This window comes from Protopterus annectens, chromosome 12.part0 (genome assembly GCF_019279795.1).
Source record: "Protopterus annectens isolate FY-2018-M chromosome 12.part0, PAN1.0, whole genome shotgun sequence".
Lineage (NCBI taxonomy): Eukaryota > Metazoa > Chordata > Ceratodontiformes > Protopteridae > Protopterus > Protopterus annectens.
Window position 1 is genome coordinate 192255023 of NC_056746.1, and position 22155 is coordinate 192277177.

The window sequence follows — 22155 nt, forward strand, 5'->3', positions numbered from 1 at the left end:
GCAGACTCCAAATCCGACTTCAGACCAGGGACAAGTGGAGTACCACACTGTTAAGTCCTAGGTCCTCTCCTGTTTGGTATCTACTTCTCTAAAGTACAGGCTAACCCAGAGGGTCTTTGGCTAATGAAGTTCACAGATGACTGCAAACTAGGAGCCATAATCAAAACTCCTAATGATGTGGTCATCCTACAAAAGGGCTTCACTGAGACAGATGCCTGGTAAGCCATGGCCTCAAGCTCAATGCCAAAAAGTGCATTGTCATCCCCTTTGGTAAAAACTCTGTACCCATGAACTACAACATAGGCGGTAGTATACTTAACACCAAAAGTGTGATAAGAGACCTTGGAACACAGGTGGACAGTATTCTCTCCTTTGATAATCACATCACCACAGTAGTCAGGAAATACTTCTACGTGGCACATCACAAAAGGTTTCTCATCCAAAAAAAGAGAGGTCATTGTTCCCCTCTACTCATCACTCATTAGACCCATTATAGAGTACAACACCCCTTTTGGTGTGTACCTCACAAGACATCAACAACTGGAAAGGCCACAGAAATACCTCACAAAGAGGATTACCGGCCTCAAAAAGATGCTTTACGCAGACCATCTGAAAAAACTCCAGCTTTACTCCGTTGCATATCGCCTACTCAGAGGTGATCTCTGCCTAACATACAAAGCTATGTCAAACCCAGAGCTTTTGGACATGCTCCACTTAAAGAAATCCCAATCTCCCAGAGCTACACGCTCTAGGTATCTAAACCTTGTCACCACAATAAACAGAACATGCCGGAGGGATAGATTCCTGTCCCAGAGACTTCCCATACTCTGGAATAAACTACCTATTTATATCAAGCAAAGCTCTTCATTAGCACTCTTCAAGAAAAATCTTGATTGGATGGGAAATAAGAAATTCACCCCGGGGATCACCTCTGTGGCTCTGCTCGACAGTGGCACAGGAAAATAATTTTCTTGGGTGGTAAAAGCCATGGTACCTTTTTGGCTTGGATTGTATAAGCCCCAGGGCTGATAGCCTAGTACCTACCTATAAACCTATATGTTCCATGGCCTTGCAGACCAAGCTCATCAGGCTAATAGGACGATAGTTCCCGGGATCAGTGGTGGCTCCCCCTTTGTGGAGTGGGATAACTGTTGCTGTGCACCATTCAGTGGGCACAAAGCCTGATGTGAGGCTATGATTGAACATGGTGCTTAGGTGGGGAGCCAGTTCGTTCTGAAGTTTGTGTAAAACGCAGCCTGGGATGTCCAGTCCCATTGATGCTGTGTGTTTGGCTTTATAGAGTGCAGCTTTTACCTGTGTAGTTGTGATTACAGGGACTCTGCATTCTTCCTGTATAGATATGGGCCCTTTAGGGTGTGAGAGGTTGGTAAAGTTAGCACTGAACCTATCTGCCAGAATGTTGGCAATATCCGTTGGTTCTGTAATTTTCATGCAGTTGTGCTGTAACTCAGAGCAGATCTGGGTGTTGCCATTGAGATTCTTGGCATAGGTATAGAATGCTTTGTGGTTGTCCTTAGAATCAGTGGCGATTTTTATTTTCATAGCTAGCTTTGGATGCTCTTATAAGGGATCTCAGCGTCTTACTGAGGCTGACCAGGGAGCTCCACCACTCATGGGATTTTTACTCTCTTTTGCAACAGTTTCTTCCTTCTGTTGTACAGTTTGTTTATGGCAGGAGACCACCAGATTGGCTTCCTTTTTTTTTTGGAGGATAGCTTCTTGGTTCTGTTTGGGATAGCATGATCCATGCACTCATGTAAGTGCTTATAGAGTGCATTTGTGTAGGATTCAGCAGTTGTAACTGTATTGGCCGTCTGCATGGGTGTCATGAAGTTTGCCACTTCTGTCTTAAGAAGCATGAAGTTGGCTATGGAGAATTTTTTTACCGTGGTTTCCTTAATGTGGGGTGGGGGCGGGATGTGGATATCTAGGGTGATTAGCTTATAGTCGGATCTGACCAACAAGGAGTTGACTTCGGGTGTGGAACACCAGTCATTCATGTTGGTAATGACTTGGTCTAGGACATTGTTGCCCTTGGTGGGGGTGTGGATAAGTTGATCCAGGGTACTGGAATTTATGAATTCCAGAAAGCATTGAGCGAAGGAGTTGGTACATGAGTAGTTCTCCCAGTTAATGGTGGAGTAGTTGAAATTGCCCATTATTAGGGTGTTTGAACCCTAATTGTGTCTTTCGGCTTTTCCCGGCTAGGGGTCGCCACAGTGGAATTCCGGTCCGCTAATGATTGGTAGTTGATTTTTACGTGCCGAGTTACCAGCCTTGCACAACCTTCAACGAAGTACGCCCATTCACGCATGTCTTCATGCAGAAGACGGTCTAGCTGAGAATCGAACCGGACAGCGTCTTACTGTGAGGCGACAATGCTACCGCAGCACCACCACCGCGGGTAGGGTGTTTGAACCCAACGTTACTGCAGCACCACCGCAGGTAGGGTGTTTGAACCCTAATATTTTCCATTATATCAAGAAAATAGGAGTGGGGATCTGTAGCACACTACAATTTGGATTGCAGTTTTGCCCATAGTTAGTTGCACTTGGATAACCTCGGATGCATTATGCTGAGCAACTAGCCTGGAGGTGTGGATATCCTTAATGAATATGGGCACACCTCCGCCTTTGGTGTTCTGGTCCAGGTTACATGGCCGAAAAGTGTGGTATGAGTTATAGCCTAGTAGTGTAGGGGTGCTCTTTGGAGCCTTGAACCAGGTCTCAGTCACTGCACAGGTATCTGTGTTCTCCATTTTTAAGGAGTGCCGTGAGTGAGTGCATTTTGAGATTTAGACTTCTAACATTGAGTAACATTACCCTCAGTTTTTGCTTGCCTGTTCCTGTTACATTTGAAACTTGTCTAAAAAAGGCACTATAGGGGCAGCAAGAGCCTTAGCTAGTATCCGGAATCCCATGGGCGACAGGTGCAGGCCATCTCTGGCAAAGCATCATGGTCTGTCAACCATGTCGTCCCAGGCAGACAGATACTGGATCCCCTTAGAATGACACTAGAAGCTTAGCCAATTGTTGAAGTCAGTCATTTTGTCCTTGTACTGCGGTATCATTCTGGGTGATGGCAGAATGCTACTCCGGGCTAGGGTCATACCTCACTGGGCTACAAGATCGGAGAGCTCTTCCATGTAGTCCAGGGAGGCATGTCTCAGATCATTCACACCAACATGGACAATGACAGAGTCATATTTGTACTTGGTTGTGGAGTGACCTGAGTGCATAGGTTATGCGGCAGGTCCTGGCACCTGACAGGCAGCTGACAGTAACCTTCTCCTTGTTTAGCCTGGTAAGTGGGACATCAGTGTGCCTGACCATAGAGTCACCTATGACTAGTGTGTTGGATACGTTGTTTTGCCTAATATATTATATATATATATATATATATATATATATTATATATATATATATATATGTATGTATATATATATATATATATATATATATATATATATATATATATAAGTATATATATATAAGTATAAGTATATATATATATATATATATATATATATATATATGTTTGCCCATAATAGCTGAATAAGTGAGTGGGATTTTCATGACAGCATCAAGGAAACATTTTCCTTCCTTCTGTTTTTTTTCCTTAAGTTTTGGATTTTTCTTGGTACATTAACTGATTTTCTTAGTATATTTTTTTTTTATTTATTTTCCATTTGTTTACCAGGTTAGTCTGAGTGGGCACACGATGACCGTTTTCAGCAGAGGCTGGGGGAGAAAAGCTCCAGATACATAGTAAACAATTATAAAAAAATATACAAACATAGCTATTTTGTACAAAGAGCATAGAAAATATAAAAGGAGTAAAATCAGAGTTTTGCAACTGATTCAGCATACACAGTGGTTAGAAACAATTAAACAAGATAATATACAACTGCTTGAGCATAAATTCAAAAAGAAGTTTCCATAGACAAACAGGGTCATAAACTAGAAATCATAACTATATTGATGTGTGTATTATTGTACGTGTCATATGTGCACAAATATTTGTATTAATCTATATATTTACAGTCTATTGACAAAGTAAAGTACTGGGTCACATCAGATGCTTGGGAGGTCATTGTTAAGAAAATGAGAACTGTTGTAAAGCTTGGCATTGAATACCATAAGTTCAGGTTGTGCTATAAGAGAACTATGTAACGATAACCATGTCAGTAGCCAGAATGCATTATAAACTGAATGTTTTACTGTGCACAATAAGAAATGGATAGGTTGGCCCAAACTCTGGACTGGTGTGTGCTTTTTTTTTTTTTCTTTCTGTGGAAATGCTATTCAGAAGTGAAGAGACTGGAACAGTTTTAGTGGCACACCAGGCTGTGATTTTTTTGATGTCTATTGTCATGCAAAGCTGACAAAATAGTTGAATCCTACCTAAGCTGGAAATGTGAGACTGTAGCCCATTGAAGGAGGGGAGATGGGAGGAGTAACTTGGCCAGGAATTGAAACTTGCAAAACTGCTCCTTGTGAAAAGTCTTTATCTCAGTAATTTGTTGACACTTTTGCAAGTTTCTTTCAGAGAATGTGTAGTACATCAATAGGAACATTTGTAAAACTCAGCACATACCAGTCAGTGACACATGAGCTGCAGACTCTCAAACTTGGCATTTTTTTTTTCATGTGGTCCATTCTGAGTGAATGGAAGTCTAGTCTGACAACAAATGGTAGGGCTATTTGTTCTCAGTCTGTGCATTGAGACAGATTTAGCTTTCCAAAGGAATCACAATGTCTGCCCCCATGAAGGCAGACGAGTTAAAAAAAAAAATTAGGAATGAGCACTTATTTTGCTGCAGGCAGGTTTAGGAAGTGCAGTAAATCATGGCAAGATAAAAAAAAATGTATGTTTTTTCCTTGTTTGTCCGTAGTGGTCCTTTAAATTAGAGGTATTAGTCCTTCCCCTCTTGTGTTTGTGTCTAAGGATCGTTTAACTTAGAGATCTTGTGGTATTCTGTTTGTTGTAGGCTTTTTCCCACCTTGTGACTGTTGACCATTGGTCCATTTATTCAGTGGTTAATTGTTGGTTAACTATGTCTAAAGATACTAAGGAGCACAAGCCCCTCAGGCTTCAAGAAATGCTCTAGGTGCAGTTATAAAATGTTCATTACTGATGAACATTCTGTGTATTGTCTGGGAGCGATTCATCTCCAGTAGTCATGCAGTTTGTCGTGCCTTTAGTCCGCGAGTTCTTCAGGAAAGGAAGAATAAATTGATTTTGAAGGGACTTCTGAAACCCTCCTTCGAGCTCCTCCATGGCTTGAGAGAGATCTCCTCAAGGAACTTGGAGATACTCTCATGGGTAACATTTCTGAGGCAGTGGCCCAGACAGTCAACGCTCAGATGTCCTCAATTCCATTGCAATCTCCTCCATGAGGCTAATCTCCTATGCAGCCAAGGGAGCAAGTAGCGCAGCAAGTTCAGGAGTTGCTCTTAGGAGGCAGGCCTAGATGCGCCTTTGTCATTTCGTGGAGGCCTTCAAGTCTTCATTCACTGACACCCCTTTTGATGGTTCCTCTTTGTTCGGAACCAAGGTGAAAGACAATCTCACTAGGTGCGAGCAGGAGGGAAAAACTCTGCCGTAGGAGTTGGTTTTTCCCTTCCCTCTAGGCCTTATCACAAGGCCCAGAGGGGTGGCAAAATGTGGTTCAAGAAATCAGAGGTTTTTTCCCAGTGCACAAGGGGAGCCCCCGACCAGAGGCAGGGGAGAGGGTGGTTATTCAGGGAGACGCTGCCCTAGGGGCAGAGGAGGCACCTGCAACTCGGGAGACCGCGGTTACTTTCGTGGTTCTCCCTACCGCCGCTCCTGATGGGAGGGGCCCGATTGTGCATTTCCAGAGACAATAATTTCCAGAGGATGTCATCCCCTTCTCGTCAAATCTCCCTCCAATCAAGAAAATCCTGGATGTTCCACCCAGTCAAAGGGATTACGCAGCTTCAGAAGTTTCAAAGCTGCTAGAAAAAGGAGCCATTCAACATGTCCCCTCAGACCAGATCGGATTAGGGACTTACTCCAGATTCTTTTTGGTGCCAAAAAGGACAGGGGACCAAAGAGACCCATATTGGATCTCAGTCAATTGAACACCCATGTGCAAAAGTCCAAGTTCTGAATGGTCACATTGCAGTCTATTCTCCCATTGTTGGGAAAAGAAGTGTGGATGTGCGCCATCGACCTCAAGGATGCTTACTACCACATAAAGATGGGACAGGGCATCCAAAAGTCACCTACACTTCCAGCTGGGAGCCAGTCATTTTCAGTTTTGAGCCCTGCCCTTTGGTCTCACCACAGCCCCCAGGGTATTTACCAAATACATGGCAGTGGTGACTGCTCATCTGAGACATCAGGGATTCCAAGTGTTTCCGTATTTGGATGACTGGCTCCTTACTGCCATCACCAGGCATCTACTACTTCAGACTAGGGATACTACTATCAATCTATGTCAACAGTTGGGCATCACATTGAACTGGGAAAAATCTGCCTTGTTGCCCTCACTGCATGTCACTTTTATAGGTGCCGAACTAGATACCATCCTCATGCGGGCGTTTCTACCACAGGAAAGAATCAGTCCTACAACAACAAGTTTATGTCTTGCTCCCTCTGAGAAGAGTGAAGGCAAGATGGGTCCTCTGACTGTTGGGGACAATGGCTGCTACGATTGTTAGTCCCTCTGGCAAGGTTACATACGAGGCTTCTTTAGTGGCTACTCTCTGCCCAGTGGTCTCTTCAACGTCCACTTTCTCACACTATTCTACTCACAGACAGGTGCAAACAGGATCTCAGTTGGTGGCTTTGCACCGACAACCTGAATATGGGAAAGCCCTTCGTTCCTGCGCCTCCAGTTGCCACGGTGACCACGGATGCCTTCCAGATGGGGGGGGGCATTATCTAGGCAGGACAGTCCAAGGCACGTGGCAAGAGCACGAGATGCATCTGCATATCAATGTCCTGGAAATGAGAGCTGTGCTACTAGCTTTGCAAGCACTTCAGAGTTTTCTTCTTCTCGGGAGTATTGCAATCCACTCAGACAATATGTCAGTGGGGCGGTATCTGAACAAGCAGGAAGGAACCAAGTCTTATCCCCTTTGCAGAGAGGCCATGCGAGTGTGGCAGTGGGCATTGTCTTCCCAACATTTTCTGGTGATAATGCACATTCCGGAGAAGTCCAATGTGATCGCAGACAGGCTAAGCAGAGCTATTCTAATGCCTTACAAGTGGTCCCTGAACTGTCAAGTTGCGGAACAGGTCTTCCGCAGGTGGGGTCAGCCTTGCTGCGACCTTTTTGCCAGTCCCCTCAATGCCAAATGCAGCAGCTACTTCACGTTAATCCCCCCTCAGAGGGAGCCACCCAGGGATGCTCGAGTCCATGATTAGCCCTCCGGTCTACTATTTGCATTCCCCTCCAGTCCCCTTGCTGTCAAAGGTTATTCAGAAAGCGCAATCCTTGGGAAGCAAAATGATTCTGATTGCCCCACACTGGCCTCATCAAATTTGGTTCCCCTTTCTCCATCCCTTATCTCATGGACGCTCCTTGGATTCTGGACCCACAACCAGACTTACTGACACATGTCAGGGCAGCTCCATCCCTCTCTTCGGACTCTCCGGTTGACAGCCTGGCTACTCCACTTCCGTCATTAGTTAGGCTTCATCAATTTTTGCCAGAGGTGGTTCATATTTTATCTTCCTCTCATAAGCCCACGACCAGGAAGATTTATTACAGCAAATGGAAGAGGTTTTCAATATGGGTGCATGCCAAAAAGATTGACACTTACACAGCTGCAATTTCATCTATATTGGATTTCTTGTCTATGCTCTCTAACCAGGGTTCAGCGGCCGCAACCATTAAAATCCAATTGGCGGCCATTTCTAACTTTCATGTCGCAGATGAGCCTAGCCTGATAGCACATAGACTCTGTAAGGCTTTCCTGAAGGGCACTTTACTTCATCCTCCGGTATCGAAACCTGTTATGCCTTGGGACTTAAACTTTGTTCTACAGGGTCTTACTTCACCCCCCTTTGAGCTTGCAGCCACTTGTGATTTAAAATTCTTAACTTGGAAGACTGTCTTTTTAGTAGTCATCATGTCAGCCAGACGCATTTTGGAGCTTCAAGCTTTATCAATCAGACCCCCTTATTTGATTTTTCATAAAGACAGGGTTTCTCTCAGACCGAACCCCTCCTTACTTCCCAAAGTGGCGTCAGTCAGTAACCTTAACCAATCTATTGAATTGCCAGTGTTTTTTCCCCAGTTCTCAAACAAGGCAGAATTCAAATTTCATCAATTGGATGTGCACAGACAATTACATTTTTATTTGCACAGAACAAAAGACCTCAGAAAATCTGATCAGTTTGTTTCATTTTCAGAAAACAGAATGGTGTCTCCTGCAAAGTCACATTGTCCAGGTGGATTTCCAGTTGTATTTCTTTCATTTATTCCTCAGGGAGTAAAGAATTACTGTTTTGGGTGAAGGCTCACTCTACTCGGTCTGTATCTACATCTACAGCTTTTCAGGCCAGATTGTCTATGGATGATATTTGTGCTGTGGCTACTTGGGCATCTCCTCACACCTTTGTTACTCATTACATGTTGATGTGGTATCTAGGGGCAGGTCTTCCTTTGGTTCCACAGTGCTCAGGAGTATTTTCCACTGAGCCTCCCAGGATTTAGATGCTGGGGACGCTGTCCCACGGGTAAGAATGTAGGTGAGATTGGACTACATAACATCAATAAGTTATGTACTCACCATAACGTTCAATGTATGTAGTCCATCTCTCCTCACATTCTTACTTAACCCCCCCTCCTTACCCCGTCCTGGAAGATCTCGAGGTTAGGTCTGGTTTCAGAGCTCCCTTCATTCTTGGTTTGTTCTTTCTTTACTTAGGTGGTGTTATGCATGGAGAATGAGTGCTGGTGCTCGCAGCAAACTAGATCTAGGGATAGAGAGCAGTGCAGCATGGGATACCATCTTAGCCCAGCCAATAGAAAGACTTCGAGCTAAAAAAATTTGGCCGAGTCCGAGCCGACATTCGGCTCCGAACCCACGGGTAAGAATGTGAAGCGAAGATGGACTACATACATCGAATGTTATGGTGAGTGCATAACTTCTTGTTTCCCTCATTCCCTGCCTACAACAGTAGTTTCTTTGGTGGGCAGAGACATGTCACCAAAACAAGGAACTGTCATTCACTCTACCCCCTGCCACCCAAACCCTAACTACAGATGCATCAGACTATGCTTAGGGGCCCACCTGGCAGGGAGATGCATTCAAGGCAAATGGAGCCCAAACCAAATGCATCTGCATATCAACCAGAAAGAGATGCTAGCTGTTCAGAATGCTCTGACAGCCTTCAAGGACTTACTTCATCTAGGACAACTACTGATAAAGACTGACAACACCACAGTTATGTGGTACATAAACAAGCAGGGGGTACACATTCCTACCCCCTTTGCAGACTAGCCATGGCTTTGTGGAACACAGCCTTGACTTACCAAATACATCTTCAAGCTCAGTTCCTGCCAGGAAAGTAAAATACTTTGGCAGACGACCTAAGCAGAAATCTTATGGACCCACATGAATGGAAATTGGATCCACAAATCTTCAGCATGTTAACAGAAATGGGGGAGCCCAGACATAGATCTATTTGCCTCTCCCCAAAATTATCAGTTGGACAAATTCTGCACAAGAACTCATCACAAAAAAAGCATGGAAATTGGATGCTCTATCCTTCAGCTGGAAAAACCTATCAGTCTATGCCTTTCCCCCTCTGCCTCTACTCTCCAGGGTCTTACTGAAAGTCTGACAGGAAAAAACAAAAATGATCCTAATTTCTCTGGACTGGCCTTGTCAGCACAGGCACCTGCTTCTAAAGAATATGTCTCACCTTCCTCCATGGTACTTGCCTCAAATACCTCATCTACTGTCTCAGCAGAACTATCAAATTCTGCACACTCGGCTCCAAACTCTGAATCTTGCAGCATGGCTAATCAACTAATTATTCAAACACCTCTCAGTAAATCTGTGATGGATGTCATTTTGGAAGCCAGAAGGCCTAGTACTAGAAAATCTTACACTGATAAATGGAAGAGATTCTGTGCTTAGAACCAAGCACAAGGAATAGACACAGCAAAGCCCAATATTCCTTAGATTTTACAATATTTGACTGAGATGCTTGACTAAGGGCCTATCTTTTTCTTCAATAAAAATCCATGCCTTTGCCATCTCAGCTCATTACAGCACAGAGCCTCCCCTCTTTTCTCATCCACTGCTTAAATAGTATCTTAGAGGGGACAAAAATTTAAGGCCTCCCAGAAGAGCACCAACTCCTGCATGTGACCTCAATTTAGTGCTGGAAAAACTCACCCTGCCTCCTTTTGAACCAGCAGCTACTGCGGATATAACATTTTCTATCTTGGAAAACAGCTTTTGTTTGTCACTTCAGCAAGAAGGGTTTCAGAACTACAGGCTCTCATGGCGGTGGAGCCTTTTATTATATTTTACCCGGACAGGGTGTCCCTCAGGACCAATCCTTCATTTATGCCTAAGGTGGTATCCAGTGTGGCTCTTAACAGGACCATTCACCTGCCAACATTTTACCCAACTCCGCAGAACAAGGGGGAGAGGATTCTGCATTCATTGGATGTACACAGACAACTAAGCTTCTACTTAAATAGGACCAAATCTCTAAAAGTCTGAGCAACTACTGGTAGCATTTGCTGCAGGATCAGAGGGGAAGGCTATATCAAAGCAGATTATTTCTAAATGGATAAGCCATTGCATTTGCTTCTGCTGTTTGCACCATGGTAAACCTGTGTCCAAGGGGGTCAGATCCCATTCCACCAGGGCTGCCTCTACTATATTTACTGTTTATATATATATATATATTTTTTTTTTGCTCCACATTTGGGGGGCACCTGACATCTGGGACAAGAAAAACTGAATAAAATGGCATCGGCTGCATGTTTTATACCCCTGACATAATGGAACAGGAGATAGTAAAAGTTAATAACTATATTTCTTGTGGGAAGCAAATACCTCATAAGGATTTCCACTCCTATTGTATCCCATGTCTAGGCCCAGACCACAACGTCACTGGTTGTCTGTTTTGTGCTAGGTTTAACAAGCACACTATTAAGTCTGTTTGATTTTGCCCGACATTATTTTGACAGAAAATTCAATTATACCATGCTGTCGGAACATCTGACTACCGGAATACATAAGCACAAAGACAAGGACAGGCATCCGAGGCCCAAAACTGATGACGAGGCCTCTTCTAGGACGGTCGCCGGTTCTCCGGTTTTCAGCGAGGCACCTACGCAGCCCCTGACAAATGCTTCCACAGAACCACAGACTGCCTCTGACTCCCACGTGGAGCTGGCTGGGACTTCGGACACTCTAGGTTTTCAGCCTACCGAAACTAACCCATCAGAGGGAACCGAAGTAGCTGAGCAGTCCACAGCTTCAGAGGGTGTTTTCAGACATACCCAGTTAACCATTAAACCCTCTAAGTCTAAGCCCCCCTTAAAAACTAAGAAACAGATACAGCATTCTCCAGGACAGGCTTCCATGCCTAAGAAACAGATGCTCAAAATGGCCGAAGACCTAATCACCCTGATCAAGGGGTCCCATCCCCCTCCTGATAAAAGGCCCAGACAGGATGCAGACTGAGTCTTCTGACCAGGTGTCCATTTCTTCAGATTCATCCTCAGACCTAGGATATTCTTTACCCCCTTATGAGGATTCTGATGCTGAGGAATCGATTCCATCAGCCACTCCGCATGAGGACTACTCCTTTAGGGAGACCTTGCATACCATGAGGGAGCATTTCCATTGGGAAGGCCAGGATTACTCAGAATCCAAGAAAAGGCTCAGAGACTTCCTTTTATTACCTCAACACAGACCCCTTGCTATTCTGCCAGTGTTAGATATTGTGGATGATGTGTACACTGAATCCAGCTTAAACCCTGACTCCTTACCTCCAGCCCCAGTTAAACCTGATAGAGTCCCTGACTCTCACAAATTTCTGTATAAAAGCCCTGTTGCTGACCCTGAAACTATTTCTCAGGGACCCAAAGGGATTAAGGCCTCATCAGCAAAAAAAAACAGTTCCCTCTGACAGAGATTCCAGAGCATTAGACAGATGGGGAAAGAAAGTATATACGTCTGCAACTTTAGCAATGAGAGCCTTAAATTGCCAGTTTCACATGCTAAAATATCAGCAATTTTTGATGTCTCAGTTGAAACAAAAGATGCTTCTAGATTCAGATCCTCCTAATTTTAAAGAAATGCAGGATTTATTGCATGCAGCTGAACAAGTGGGAAAACATACTTTGCAATGTGGGTTTGATTCCTTAGAGGCCTCCTGTAGCGCAGCAGTTACAGGCTCTGTCATTAGAAGACATGACATGCTTGGTTAAAAGAACATACGTTACCAGATCATGTTAAGGCAAAATTATTGGATGCACCTTTGCAGCGGGGGATGTGTTTGGAGTTAAGGCAGAGGAGGTATTAAAGAAGATGGAGGATAAGGCAAAATCTATGCAAATGGTGAAGGATTTCTTACAGGTTCAGCCTCCTCGTTTTAGCAGAAATTGGCCAACAAAGAATTGGTCCTTTCCAGTCAGACAGACCTCAAAGGGGCAGATGCAGACGTCCAAGAGGTAGAGGTCAAGCACAAGGTCCTTACAGGCCTCGACAATGGGGTACACCAGGCCAGAAAGAAGGGGAAGACAGGCCCCAACCATATAAAAAGCAGCCTCAATGACTTCCCACTACAGCTGCCAAACAGCTCTCTCTTGGCAGCCCCCTTAAGAGGAAAACTGGCACTTTTCTATCACAATTGGCATATGATCACCAAAGACAAAAATGGGTTCTCAACATTGTATCTCAAGGTTACAGGTTCCACTTTCACACTCTTCCAGGGTTAAAAGGAATGCCAAATCAATGGGCAGAGGCTCAAAAACAAATTGCAGCACTCATGGACATGAGAGCTATTCAAAAGGTACCACCACAGGAGCAAGGACAAGGATTTTACTCAAGACTCTTTCTGGTTCCCAGAAAGGACAAAGCCTGGAGACCCATTCTGGATATTTCTTCTCTAAACACTTAACTGGATGTTCCGAAATTCAAAATGTTGACACTACAGCAGCTTCTTCCCATGCTGGGCAAGAAGGCTTGGCTCGTGACTTTGGACCTCAAGGAGGCATACCTGCATGTCCCTATCAGACAAAACTGCAGAAGATACCTCAGATTCATAGCTGGTTCAATGCACTATCAATTTTCTGCACTGCCCTTTGGCTTATCTACTGCGCCCAGGGTCTTCACAAAGTGCCTGGCACCAGTAATTGCATTTTGCAGACAAAAAGGAATTCAAATTTATCCGTACCTGGATGACTGCCTGATTCAAGCAAAGCGCAAGGACATTCTTCTAAAGCATCTGGCATTCGTAAAAAAGTTAAGTTGCCTGGGGTACACAGTAAACGAAAAGAAATCAAAAAGTACAGTTTTGTACCTACCATAAATGTAGATGTCCGATAGGTATGCATCTGCAGTCATAACATATGCGTTGTCCTGCCTCAGGCAGCCCTTCGGTCGGCCGGATTCCAAAGTCTGGGTCTGGCCTCGGCTGATGTCGCACTTTCCCCGACGTCAGAGTGTCTGGGGTATAAAAGCATCAGCCGACGCCATTTTCCTCAGTTTTTCTTGCCCCAGATGCCAGGTGCCCTCTAGGAAGGCTAAATTTGGATAAAGGCTGAAAAGTTCCAAACATTTGCAAATTATATACATATATAAACAAACAAATACACCATAATAGATCCCCCCAGCTAGCTGAAAGAGGGGTAAGCACCCTAGGAATACCACACAGGGGAAGGAGGGTGGGTAATCCTGACTGCAGATGCATACCTATCGGACATCTACATTTATGGTAGGTACAAAACTGTACTATGTCCTTCAAGGATGCATCTGCAGTCATAACATATGGGTAGAATACCATAGCCAATCTGGGGGAGGAGGTACTAAGAGAATTATGGTGTAGTTAAGATCCCCTGCAGTACTGCAGTTGCAAACCCTGCTCGGGATCTGGAGTATAGAGGTAGATTGTAATGCTTGGCAAATGTATGCACGGAGCTCCAAGTAGCAGCTTCTAAAATGTCCTTGGTAGCCACCCCTCGTAGGAAAGCTGTAGTGGTGGCTGTGGCCCTTGTGGAGTGAGGCCTGATATTTTCAAGAACTGTCTTTCCATGAAAGGAGTAGCAAAAACGAATGCAATTTCCTATCCATTTTGAAATTGTCTGTTTGGAAATTGCTCTTCCTTGCACCCCAGTTGCATATGCTACAAAAAGTTGGTCAGTTTTTCTGTTAGTTTTAGTTCTGTCCGCATAGTTGTCTGTGTATATCCAAGGTGTGCAAAAGTTTTTCCCCTTTGTTCTGTGGGTTAGGGAAGAACGTAGGCAAGTGAATAGCTTGGTTCAAGGATACCCTAGATACCACCTTTGGCATGAAAGTAGGATTGGTTCTCAGTGACACTCTATCCTGGTGAAAAATAAGAAAAGGCTGCACTGCCATTAATGCCTGTAACTCAGATACTCTTCTTGCTGAAGTGATTGCCAGAAGGAATGCAGTTTTCCAAGATAAAAACTGGAGGTCTGCTGATGCTGCTAGTTCAAAAGGAGGTAGTGTCAGTTTTTCCAGCACAAAATTGAGATCCCATGCAGGTAGGGGGGGTCTTCTTGGAGGTTTAACATTTTTGATCCCTCTCAAAAATTGTCTGAGAAGAGGGTGTGAGAAGATAGGTGGATCCATATTGTATTCTGCTGAAATTGCTGAAGCATGAATCTTAATGGATGAATAAGACAGGACATTGTGGAACAATTCTGCTAAGTATTCTAGGATATGTGTTAGGTTTGCCACTGTGACATCTGTGCCCTTTGATGCGCTCCAAATGAGAAATCTCTTCCATTTAGCTGAGTATGTCTTTCTAGTGGAAGGTCTGCGAGCCTCCAGGATAATGTCCTTCACCCTCTGAGATAAAACAGTTTGGTTGGGCTTTAAGGAATCTTCCAGGCAGTTAGCTGCAATGTTTTCAAGTTGGGATGCAGGGTCTTGAAATTGTTCTGCGTTAGAAGAGGAGGCCATGAATTTGCCTGAGACATGCTTCTCAGTAGCAGGTACCAATGTTGTCTTGGCCAGTCCGGAGCTATTAGTATGACTTTTGGCTGTTCCTCCCTGATCTTCAGTAGAACCTTGTACATCAATGGGAGAGGTGGAAAGGCATATACTGTTAGGGCATTCCATCTGAAAGAGAGTCCACCCTCAAGGCTTGTGGATGGTATGTCCTTGAGCAGAATTTCTTCAGTTGGTGGTTGAGTGGGGAGGCGAACAGATCTATCTCTGGGATTCCCCATTTCTTTGTTATGAGTTTGAAGATGTCTGGATGCAGCATCCATTCGTGTGCATCCATGGTAGTTCTGCTTAAGCTGTCTGCTAGTGTATTCTCTTTTCCTGGTACGAATTTGGCCTGCAGCTGGATATTGAGATTCAGGCATAGGTTCCACAGATTCATAGCCATCCGGCATAGAGGGTAGGAATGTGTGCCTCCCTGTTTGTTTATGTACCACATGACCGTGGTGTTGTCTGTCCGTATTAACAGATGCCCTTGCTGGAGGAAGGGTCTGAATGCCTCGATTGCATGCCTTAGTGCCAGCATTTCCTTTTGGTTTATGTGCATGCTTAGCTGCCCTTGAGGCCATATGCCTTGGATACGTTTGTCCTCCATGTGTGCTCCCCATCCTCGGTCTGAGGCGTCCGTGGTGATGGTCTGCCTTGTTTTTGGTTTGTTGAAAGGCAACCCTCTGTTGGACTGGCAGGCCTGAGCCCACCACAGGAATTCCTTTTGAAGGCATGGAATGATTTGTATCATGGTTTCTAGACTGTGACTGTGTTGAGACCATACATTCCTTAGGTACCATTGTAATTTCCTCATATGCACCCTGGCATGTGGAATTAAAATTATGCAGGATGCCATGTAACCCAGGGCCTGCAGGACTTTCCTTGCAGTAAGCTGAGTTTGTCTTGTCAGAGTCATGAAGTAATCTGGAAGTTGTTTTTGTTTTTCTTCTGTGAGAAAAGCCATCTGAGTGATTGTGTCCAGATCCGCACCCAAAAAGGTTATCCTTTGGGATGGTACTAGTCTTGACTTTTGGATGTTGACTGTGTATCCCAAGGTTTGTAGCAGGTGTATGGCATAGGCCAAGTCCTTTAAAAAATTTTTCTTGTTGTCCGCTTGTATTAGGCAGTCGTCCAGGTATGGATAAATTTGAATTCCCTGAAGTCTGCAGTGTGCAATTACTGATGCCAGGCATTTCGTGAATACTCTGGGTGCAGTAGATAAGCCAAAGGGCAATGCTGAGAATTGATAATGCTCTGATCCTGCAAGAAATCTGAGGTGTCTTCTGCAATCTGGTCGGATAGGGACATGCAGGTATGCCTCCTTGAGATCTAGAGTCACCAGCCAAGACTCCTTGCCCAACATGGGAAGAAGTTGCTGTAGGGTCAGCATTTTGAATTTTGGTACAATGAGATAAGTGTTCAGTGCAGACAGGTTGAGTATAGGCCTCCATTGGTTTTCTTTTCTTGGCACAAGGAATAGTCTGGAGTAAAATCCTTGGCCTTGTTCTGTAGATGGTACCCTTTCTATAGCTTTCATCTGAAGTAACTTGCTGATTTGTCTTAAAGCCTCTGCCTTCTGGTTTGGTGGAAGGTTTGGCATTCCGCCTCTTTTTGGCAAAGTATGGAAGTGAAACCTGTATCCTTTGTCTATTTGCAATGTCCATGTATCCTTTGTAATGCAATGCCAGTTTTTCGAGAATAAAGCCAGCTTTCCGCCCAAGGGTGCTTCCAGTTGATCCCTGGTAGGCGGAATCAGAGTCAAGTCATTGGGTCTGTCCTGTAGTAGTGGTAGTAGTTGTAGCTGTTGCACTACTCCTCTGGTTGGCAGGCTGCCACTGACCGCCTCTGTAGGGGCCCTTGGATTGACCTCTGCCTCTAAGGCGCCTGTTTCTGCCTCTGTGCTCTGGAGGAGTCTGGAAAGGACCAATTCTTTGTAGGCCAGTTTCTGCTGAACCTCGGAGGTTGAACTTGCAGGAAATCTTTAACTGTTTGCACAGATTTTGCTTTTTCTTCAACCTTCTTTAGAATCTCCTGTGCAGGGGAGCCAAATAAATGTTGTTTCTCCATTGGAGCATCGAGGAGTTTAGCCTTGACATGGTCTGGCAAAGATTGCTCCTTCAGCCAGGCATGCCTACGAATTACTGCCCCAGTCATAGCTGATCTAAATGAAGCCTCCAGGGCATCATAGCCACATTTTAAGAAATGATTACTGACCTGTTGTGAGTTGTGTACCAAATCCTGAAGGGATTTACGGTCTAAGGGTTCAGGTGAAGAAAGTTTCTTATTTAGCTGATCTAACAAAAATTCTTGGTACTATATCATATGGAATTGACAGTTTAATGCCCTGGCAGAAAGAGTAGCAGATGTATAAATCTTTTTTCCCCCATCTTTCTAATGCTCTAGACTCTCTTTCAGAGGGTAGGGGATTTTTGTCAGTAGCGGCTGCAACCCCTTTAGGGCCCTGAGAAATAGTTTCAGGGTCTGCAGCATGGGCTTTATACAGGTGGAAGTGAGAATCCGGGACCCTGTAATATTTGTCAGGTTTGGCGGGGGCCGGAGGAAGTGAATCAGGTGCAGTACTGACATCATTGTACACATCATCAATTACAGAACCGGAGGTATAGCTAAGGGCCTATGCTGGGGCAAATGCAAAAAGGTCCTTAATCTTTTTCTAGAATCAGAGAAATCCTGACCCTGCCATTGAAAGTGTTCTCTCATGGAGTGTAAAGTCTCCCCAAAGGAAAATTCTTCAGGGGGGGAGGCCGAAGGGATAAATTCTTCTGCATCTGAATCCTCATAAGGCGAGTAGGCCCCTTCCTGGTGGTCTGACAAATCAGATCCATCCGTGGAGTAATCTGAGGAGTGAGGTTCAGAGGGGTCAGTCCTCGGTCTTTTGTCTGGAGGAGGTTGGGAGGCCCTGTCTGGGTGAGGTTGGGAACCCCTAATTAAGGAGATAAGGTCCTCAGCAAGACTGAGGATTTGAGAACTAGAGGAAGGCCTCTGGGATGTAGATTTGGCAGGAAAGCTTTTGAAAGTTTGACAGCTTTAGCCCTGGAGAAGGCCTTAATAGACATAGAAGCTGGGGGCCTAGCTGCCCCACGTGCAGGGGTAGAAATGTCCAACGGTATGGTGTCGGACAAATCCTGAACACTAGCTTCGGTAGGGAGTTCTGAAGCCGACTCAGCCGGGGCCTCTCTGGCCTCGGTGGTCGGAGGTATGGTTTCGGTAGTAGGAATAGCCGTGGACTCGGTTTCAGCCAAAACAGAGACACTCGCGGTAGGCCTAGCCGTGGTTTCTGCCGAAACTGCGGGCCGCGAGTGTCGGTCCTTTTCCTTGCGTTTTTTGACCATATGCGAAGTCGGAGTCTTTGGCATTTTATAAGCAAAAGCGGTTCCAAAAAACTCCTCTGCAAACTCCGACCGATGTCTAAGAGTCCGTCGGTTGAAGGAAGCACAGGCTAAACAAGCTGATACGTCGTGGTCTGGGCCTAAGTAAGGAAGGCAGTAAGAATGGAAATCCTTATGAGGTATTTGTTTCCCACAAGTTAAATAATTATTTACTTTGTCTGACATCGGCTGAGGCAAGAAAGAGTCCCCAACGGGGTACTTAGCTTTTTTCGAATTCTTCGGTAGCTGAAATCTCTGGATCTGACTTACCGGCACTTGCGAACAGCTTCTGCTTCGGGCACCGCGCAAGAAAGACTGAGGAAAATGGCGTCGGCTGATGCTTTTATACCCCAGACACTCTGACGTCGGGGAAAGTGCGACATCAGCCGAGGCCAGACCCAGACTTTGGAATCCGGCCGACCGAAGGGCTGCCTGAGCCAGGACAACCCATATGTTATGACTGCAGATGCATCCTTGAAGAACATCTAGTGCCCTCACAAGAGATAACATTCCTGGGTGCTAACTTGAACACAACAGCCCGGATGGCTTATCTCATGCCAGACAAGCAAGGACAACTGACTCAATACTTTCAATTGATGGCAACAAGACCCAACTCCCTGCAAGAAAAATTCTGCAGGTCATGGGCTACATGGCATCTTGCATACTACTAATTCCATATGCCAGACTGCATATGAAGAAACTACAATGGTACCTAAAGTGTGTATGGTCTCAATGCTGTCAAAGTTTGGTAACAGTTATACCACTTATTCCTTGCCTACAACAGGAGTTTCGATGGTGGGCTCAAGCTTGTCACCTTAACAAGGGACAGCCTTTTACTCAACCCACAGCTAGGCAAATACTGACAACAGATGTATCTGATTACGCCTGGGGAGCACACCTGGCAGGAAAATGTATTCAGGGTGAATGGCCTGCAGAGCAAAGGTATCTTCACATCAATCAAAAAGAGATGCTAGCTGTACAAAATGCACTTATAGCTTTCAAGGACCTGCTGCATCCAGGACAACTACTACTAAAGACAGACAACACCACAGTTATGTGGTACATAAACAAGCAAGGGGGCACACACTCCTACCCCCTCTGCAGACAAGCCATTACCTTGTAGAACACAGCTCTAGACTTCCAAGTTCATCTGCAAGCACAATTCCTGCCAGGAGAGAAAAACACACTGGCAGACGACCTAAGCAGAAACATCATGGATCCCCACAAATGGGAATTGAATCCACAAATATTCAGAATGATAACACAAAAATGATGGAGCCCAGACATAGATCTGTTTGCATCCCCAATGAACTGCCAGCTACAGAAATTCTGCACAAGGAGTTACCATCCACAAGCATGGAAAGTGGATGCCCTCTCATTCAGCTGGAAAAACCTGCAAGTATACGCTTTCCTACCTTTACCTCTCCTTCCAAAGGTACTCATAAAAGCCAGGCAAGAAGAGCCAAAGATGATCCTGATTGCACCAGACTGGCCACGCCAGCACTGGTACCCAATGTTAAACAACTTGGCACAAGAACCACCCTGGATTTTGCCTTAAATCCCACATTTGCTGACACAGCACAACAATCCGATACTTCACAGCCAGCTGAAGACCTTAAATCTAGCTGCATGGAAAATTTCTTAGTCAAGAAAGCAATGCCTCTCTCCAAAGCTGTTATGGATGTCATTCTGGAGGCCAGAAGGCCTAGCACCAGGAAAGCCTACTCGGATAAATGGAAGAGATTCTGTGCCTGGAACCAGGTGCACAGCCTTGACCCTCTTGTCACAAACATTCCTCAGATACTTCAATATTTAACTGAGATGCTGGACAAGGGCCTCTCCTCATAAAGATCCACGCCTCTGCCATTTCTGCTCATTACAACACAGATCCACCAATTTTCTCTAATCCTTTGCTCAAACAGTACCTCAGAGAGGCTAAAAACATAAGACCGCCCTGTAGAGCACCTACCCCAACTTGGGACCTCAACTTTGTTTTGGAAAAATTAACTTTACCTCCTTTTGAGCCAGCTAACACAGCAGAATTAAAATATATCTCTTGGAAAACGGCTCTGTTACTGGCAACATCAGCATGAAGAGTTTCAGAATTACAGGCACTAATGGCAGTGGAACCTTTCCTCATTTTCCACCAGGACAGGGTGTCTTTAAGAACTAACCCTATGTTTATGCCAAAGGTGGTATCAAGTGTGGCTCTAAACCAAACTATTCACTTGCCAACTTTTTATCCAAAACCACAGAACAAAGGGGGAAGAGACTACTACATTCTTTGGACATTCACAGACAGTTACGCTTCTACTTGGACAAAACCAAAGCTTTCAGAAAATCTGAGCAGTTATTGGTAACATATGCTGCAGGAGCACAGGGAAAAGCCATTTCAAAACATACCATTTCAAAATGGATAGGACATTGTGTACGTTTCTGCTATATTCACCATGGGAAACCTGTACCTAGCAGCATTAGATGTCACTCTACCAGGGCAACAGCCATTTCAACTGCCTACCTCAGAGGAGTACCTACCAAGGATATCTTGGAAGCAGCAACATGGAGTTCTGTGCATACCTTCACCAAGCATTACCATTTGCCTTTATACTCCAAATCCAGATCTGGCTTTACCATTGCTGTGCTGCAGGGCCTTATAGCCACCCCTAATGCCTTATAGAACCAGCCACCCTACCTCAGCTTTGGGATTCCACCCAAGTGTAATGACTGCAGCAGTGTAACATGATGAATATAGTACAGTTTTGTACCTACCATAAATGTAGATGGGGTGTAAACACTGCTGCAGTCCAGGTTACCCTCCCTCCTTCCCCTCTTACTCTCTGGTACGTACCTAGGTCTTCTACCCTTTACTACCTATGGGGTGTATTTGCTGGTAACTGAAAATTGTTGTTTGCTTTTCTTTTGCATACTTTACTAGCAATTTGAATTGCCTACCTATTTGGGGGTACCTGACATCTGGGGCAAGAAAACCTGAAGAAAATGGCGTCGGCTGCATCTTATATACCCCTGTCGCACTGACGTCAGGGAGGAGGCGACTGCAACCGACGCCGGACCAAGACTTTGGATTGCAGGCCGACTGGGGAACCGCCTGACAGCAGGATAACCCAAGTGTAATGACTGCAGCAGTGTTTACACTCTAACATCTACATTTATGGTAGGTACAAAACTGTACTAGCTGGATGTAAAAAGAACAGGAAGACCCTTTCTGCTGTGGGCATGCATTTTTCCACTCCGCAACGACCTTTACTCTAGGAATCAAAGGAGTGGAAAGATGTGGTTCAAGAAGACCAGAACACACATGGCGAGTACCCCCCCCCCCCCGAGGCAGAGGGGGGGCTCTTCTAGAAGACACTCCTCCCGTGACAGGGGGGGGGGGGTCCACACAACCAGGGTCCCAGAGATTTTTTTTATGGACAAACCCTATCAGCACTCCTGAGTGGAGGTCCAATTGCTTACTTCTGGAAGCATTTGGGCGAAGATTTTCTCTGCACCACTCAGCCTGGCTCAAAATAACATCAGATTCCTGGGTGCAGACAATCACA